At 36.8% G+C, this 6,650-nt stretch overlaps 1 non-coding gene across 1 annotated transcript; it reads left to right on the top strand.

Annotated features, from left to right (window-relative positions):
* Positions 1–5,777: 5,777 nt before the first annotated feature.
* On the top strand, positions 5,778–5,849 carry TRNAD-GUC (transfer RNA aspartic acid (anticodon GUC)). Its single transcript has one exon. It is a non-coding gene; the product is annotated as a tRNA-Asp (tRNA).
* Positions 5,850–6,650: the final 801 nt, after the last annotated feature.

Below are 6,650 nucleotides of genomic sequence, written 5' to 3'. Positions count from 1 at the left end.
TGAAAAAATAAATACAAATAATCAATTATTATCATTGTATATTCCAAATAATAAATACTTTCATCAAATGATCAATAGGTCTGCAAAACTCTTGTAAATGTTAATCTGTCAAACTGACAGTGTCAATGGCACATCCGGAATGTTTATATTGTTTGTTTTCTTTTTGTCTATTTACTATGAATCACAGATATTAAAGATGGATAAAAAACAATTACTGTAATCTGCTTCCTCTCATGTCACATCAGCATTGTTTCCTGCAATGTTTTATTTCATATTTTTTCCTGTATGTACGTATATATCCCTAGAGATGAGGATTCTATTATTTCTCTTTAAAGATTATTCCACAGACCAATAGACCTTATCATTATTAAGATTTTTTTTTTCTGATATTCAGCCTAAACTACTCTGTTCTTATCCTCTTGTTATTATCTTGTGACACTTAATGTAATTCTTTTCCCTCCTTGGTATTTATGCACTTCAGCTGTTTAGAGATAGTTATCATGGCTCCTCTTTTTGGTTTTCACTTAACACACATATAGGCAGAACATATAGTAAAAGTAAAAACATCATAAAAAAAATTTTTAACTGAGCGGGAATCTTAGCATAGCTTGAGTTAAAAGACCTATGGTGATCTGCAGCAGCAGACAATTTAGTATTTAAAATGTTTAGTTTGATGTTAGTGCTTTTAGTCAATAAAGGTATCTTATTTTGATGTGGTATAAACATAAATAATATTTTATCTTAGTGTTTTTTCCTGGATAATACTTTCCATCAAAAGAACACGTTTGCTTAGAAGATTTGATCCAAAGATTTAATAAACTTTCATACATTTTAGACAATTCCCATCAATAAAGTACTTACTTATTGTAATTGCTTATTTATGATAAATACTTGTACATTTATGCACTAATCTTTTTCAAGCTATTTTTACGATTTATCTGTCTTATTATATTATGCCTCGGAATATTTTTCTCTGTGAGAATTATGAAATTATTGATTAGAGGCTTCCACTGATAGACAGGGGAAACTGTGGGACAGGGAAGAAACTGATTTCTTCATAGGCATACGCTGAGCCAGTGACAAATTTGGGACTATTTAAATTAAAGTTTAGATTAAAGTTCATATATATGTGCATATGTGTTACAGACAAATTATTTCATAGTGAAATCTCTCTAATTTCAGAAAGTACATTTGAATCATTGTTTCTCATGTTAATATGAACTATGGATGCTGGGAAGTTTTAGATGCTTTTATTTTAGGTCTTTGCACAGTGAAATTGGCCTTTCTGGAATGCTTTTAGAGTCCCCAACTTTTGAATGGCAATCCCCTCCCTTTCCACTGACGTTGAGGTAGTGAAGTAATTTCTCTTCATTGGGTTATACAATCAATGGGCATCAGGTGCTCAGGCGACAACTCTAGTATTCGGCCTGTGTGAAGCTGAGCTCATGTTGAAGCCATAACCTACCAATCATCCGACCTTCTTACAAGTGAGATCAGTGAGGAAGGATGCTGCAGCATTGCAGAGGGGTTTGCTCAGTTTAGGACTTTACTCTTACAAGCAATGTGGAATCAACCACATTACTCGTAAGAGTTTGAACCACACAACAAGGAAAATTTGGGCACACACTGGTTTTGACTGGCAAAGACAGTGTCTAGCTATAGTCTAAAGTGCTTAGATGCTTCAATAAACCCAGTAAATATGAGCAACTTAAGGTGCACAAGCTCCTCTGTAAATCCAGACCTTCATACAGCAGTTCCCTTAAGATTTTGTAAAAATTACCTGATTGTCAGTGGATACTGTCTGAAGATGGCCTATGGAAATGATGAATATTAGCAGGGTTCGATCCAATTTTACTCATTAGAATGTCATTGATTCAAAACTAGGTAAGAAGTTCCCACCATGAGAAACCTCCATGATCTGTTATGATATCTAAATCATATACAACAATGTAGATCTAATTAGCTTGCTATTTCTAGCAATGGTTGTTGAAGAGTTTAGTCCTAGGCAAAAAAAATCTGTTTGCTTTGCTGTCACAAAAGTTATGCTTATGGCATTTTTCATTCAGAGCCTTCTCTTGTTATTTGCCTTTCATTTCCTGTTCACAGTAAGATTGACTAAGCACAGTGTTTCTAAAGCAGTAGAAACACTCTGGGAATAAAGTAAGTCTTTGGCCTCTTGTTTTGCCCCACAGTTATAACACTGGACATATGTAGTACCCCGCAGGCTACTGCTAGGGGTATATTACTGTTCAATTTTAGTAAATCATGTTAAATCATCTTCTAAATAATGATGAATAACTTTTAAATCATCCACAGACTCAGGTTAAACAGTTTGTGTGTTATATACATGCCAGATGGGATACCAAAACCTGTTGGGTGACACCACTTTATTAGTAGAAGAGAAAAGAAAGCATATATAAACAGGGTTTGTGTCTGAAGGCATTACAAGGCTTCACAGAATGTATGTAGGTGGGATGGTTGATCAGGGGTGCAGTGATGCAATGTGAAAGATAATCAAAAAACTCTTCCTAATGATAGAACAGAAAGAACAGATAAATATAGATAAGTATGTTTTCAAAAGCTACCAAAATAGGAAGGGGCAGAGAGCCCAATAAATGAAAATGTGGATTAAAGACAAATCAGACATCACCTAGGGTGAGTTCTGTGCTCTTGTGATGGTTTTATGTAGGTTGACTGCATGGGTTGGAAAGTAATTTCAAGAGTTTAGTGTCTAGTTGATCTGATTACAGTAACAGCTATTTCTGGTATGGAATCATGTCCTGCATTCTCCACGTCAGCTCAAGTGCGGGACAAAGCTTCTGTGGAGTGGGTTATCAACAAGTTATACTTTTCCTTCAGCAGTCAAAAATGTGTCAGTACTGGTCTATGGTGCAGGCGTTTTCTCCTATAGTCATCCTTCATTCCCAAACTCTGTTACATACTAGTACAATCTCGTATAGTTAAGTCAGTTCTCTACCTCTATCATACCATCAGTCCTTGCCAATTCTGGTGCCTCTGAAATAGGTAAGGGGAAATGATTTTTTTATTTTTATTTATTTATTTATTTTTGCTAGCGCAGTGTAATGTACAGGTTCTTACCTTAGTCTATTCCTCACCAGGGTGAGAGTTCAAGTCAGAAATTTTAATATGGCCATTTTGGTTGCTTTGTGGAATGGGTGGAAGACATGTATCTGTTTGTTAGAGTACAAATCCTGTTTCATTAAGAAACCTTTAGAAAACAGATCTTAAATTTGTGTCAATACTAATATGATAATTGAAATAAAATGTTTGTGAATGAAAATCTCATCTGCTTTTCTGAGAGAAGTCACTTCTTTATGTTATATAATATTACACATTGGGCTTCTGTTTGTCTTTTAATTTACGAGCTGGTGGTAATGGGGAAAAAAATGGCATGCAGAAAAATATGCCAGAAGGAGGAAGCACAAATAGGAGCAAACAATAACCAGATCCCTCTCAAGACCCCATTCCTCTGACTCCATTCAAATAGAACTCAGCTAGGGATGTCAGACGGCATGTCCGGAGCAGTCACAGCTAACTTTTGACACCTTGCTGAGGAGCCGACATGAAAAGAGCAGTCCTAGTGACATGAAAAGCAGGAGCAGGAGGTGACATGAAAAGGCATGACTCAACCAACCTAACTCATGCATGGTACTTCAGATCTGCTTATCTTTCTCCACTGATTTTACAGGAACCGAGGACAAGTCTTCTCATTTATAGTAGTTGTCTAAAAATAGATTATATGAATCTGAGCTGAAGAGTCAAATGGACAACTCAGAAAAATAATCTAGAAGGGTGAAATAGTGAAATGATAAGAACAAGTAGAAATAAATATCAGTGTCTCTTTGCAGCCTGGGATGATCTCTAGGCTCCAAGAGACATCCAAGGTTTTTGGAGGGGTTGTTGAAGAATGCTGGACAGGTGGGCATGCTCAGGAAATCTGTGGAGTCCGATGAATAGGAGCAAGATGTTATGAGTTCAAGGACAGAATTTATAGCCTGTGGTATTTAGAAAGTGATTTACATGTAGCAAAGATTTGAATTAAATAATAAGCACAGAATTCCCATAGCTTTAAACCTTGAATTCTTTCCAGACTATTAATTAACATTTATTGCATTCTTTTTTGAGGCAATATATTTCACTCTCGAATTAATTCTAATGAATTTTGTTATGAGGTCAAACTGAGGCACAACAGTTCTGAAAGAACTAAAATGTTTCCAGTCAGTTCAGTAGCATTTTCTATCACTAACTCTTGAGTAGTAAGGATGACTGCTGATACCACTCCTAACTGTTTCATTCCTGATTGTTTTAAAGCAAAAAAAAAAAAAAAAAAGAGCTACTGTTCCTGAATGCCCTGGCAAGTGACAGGTGAGTACCAATGTGGTTAGAACAAAGATGACTAAAGTCTGCTAAAGTAATAATGCTTGAAGTTCCATTTAGAAGTATTTCAAAACCTATCTGCCCAAAGGGGTGAAACGATTCTTTTAGCAGTTATAAATTTCTCATTCCTGCTTCCCTGGAGTCTCATAGGAGTGATGGAGAACATAATAAAGCAATTAGGTTCTGCAGCTTAATTCCTCAGTAGAGATGTGTATTGTAGCCAAAAAAAAAAAAAGTGCTTTTCTATAGTTGCAAAGAAAAATACAGAAAACCAGTGCCAAAATGTTGCATAGAACATAGATGATCCCTATGATGTTTTATGAATGTAGTAAAGGACATCCATAGAAAGCCAACCAAAACCACATAACAATTTTTTTTTATGAGGAACATCCTCTAGAATTCTACCCTAGTCATTCTTGACCTGTATTTGTGTGAAGGTGAGCCGCTTCATATTAATATATTTTTACAACCTTTAAAAATTATTGTCATTTGTTTGTCATATTATGGAGGTGGCAAAAGGAATTATATTTTATTATGTAAACCAAATGTTGCAATATGGTTGATAAGGGAAGCGTCTGATACAGCAGCTACTTTGAAAGTCTAACCTAATTGTTATGTCAATCTAACTTGTTTATTGAGGCAGCTGAATTCATTCCACTAAAACAGACTATCTGCTTTCAATTGTCAATTCCTAAGCTCTATCTCATGGGGAAAAAAAGCCCTTTTCAAAATGTTAACTGCATTTTGTGTATGAGTTGGTTAATTCAGATGAATGGCACCTTGCAATCTTAAGAAAAAAATGAGCTCTGACTCTGAGAAAACTTAATAAGATTACTGTTTTAACATACCAATATGCTTTCATTTTCTTTCCAACTGTTATTTCCTTTCAGAAGAAGAGTGGGAAAAAGGGAGAAAAATATCAAAGGAAGTAAACCCAGATTTGTCATAATGGATTATTTTGCTTTTATTTGGGTCTTTAAAATATATATATTTAATAGATAAAATTACAGCTTGTCTTTCACTTGACCCTTTCATTTCAAGGTTATAATGTATCATTTTCTGAATGTCATAAATAACAGTATTTTGTCAAGCAGTAAACGCTAAGTAAAGGAAGAGTGGCATTGCAACAATGTAACTTTCATTTTGAAATATCAGCTGGGCAAATACTCTTGAAGGGATTTAGAGAAGATACAATAAAAATGCCTCTGAGCGTTTGGGCTTCCAGTTAAAGTTGAAAGCCTAGGATGGAATTTGATCACTCCCTCTTGTGTTCATTAAATTCTGTTTTCTATATGGGTATTTCCTCCTCATCAGGTTTTCTTCTATGAAATGAGATGCTATTAAGCCCTCCAATCTCAAAGTAGGAGTAAGGGGCCAGCTCCTCGTTAGTATAGTGGTGAGTATCCCCGCCTGTCACGCGGGAGACCGGGGTTCGATTCCCCGACGGGGAGGAGGCTAAACATGCTTTTTTTAAAAGAATCCTATGGGATAGGGCCCAAGAAGGAAGAGGGATCCAGGAGAGGTGGTCCATGTTCAAGGATCTAAGCTCAAGAGCAGTGTATCCCAATGAATAGGAAGTTGAGCAAAGAGGGCAGGAGACCTACCTGCATGGATGAACAAGGACCTTGCTCCTGGCAAGGTAGGATAAGGAAGTGCAAGGTTGAAGGAAGAAAGGACAAGGCACTTGGCTTCATTACAAAAATGATGTCCGAGTGTGGAGCGACTTGACCCTATACGAGCAAAGCTGAGACTTATTTGGAAGTGTATCTGGCAAGGGATGTCAAGGACAGCAAGAAGGGCTTCTTTAAATACATCAGCAGAAAAAGGAAGACTAGGGAGAATGTGGGCCTGCTACAGAATGAGGCAGGGACCCTCCTGACGAATGATACAGAGAAGGCAGAGATACTGAATGCCTGCCTTGCTTCTTACTGCTAAGACCAGCCCTCAGGAATCTCAAGAGCCCAGAGGCCATGAAGAAAGGAGGACTTTCTTTTGGTTGAGGAGAATTTGATTAGAGATCATTTACACAACCTGGACATCTACAGGTCCATTGGCACTGATGGGATACATTCATAGGATACACTGAGGGGCCGCTCTCAATAATCTTTGAAAGGACATGGAAAACAGGAGTGCTGTCTGAGGGCTGGAAGAAAGCTAATGTCATTCGGTTCTTCAGAAAGGGCAAAGAGGAGGACCCAGGAAACTACAGGCCAGGCAAACTCACATAAATGACTGGAAAAGTGATGAACAGC

This window comes from Tinamus guttatus, unplaced genomic scaffold (assembly GCF_059628265.1).
Source record: "Tinamus guttatus ecotype Peru unplaced genomic scaffold, ASM5962826v1 Tinamus_guttatus_pri_ptg000489l, whole genome shotgun sequence".
In the NCBI taxonomy this organism is placed as follows: Eukaryota; Metazoa; Chordata; class Aves; order Tinamiformes; family Tinamidae; genus Tinamus; species Tinamus guttatus.
This window is presented reverse-complemented; position numbering and strand designations above follow the sequence as displayed.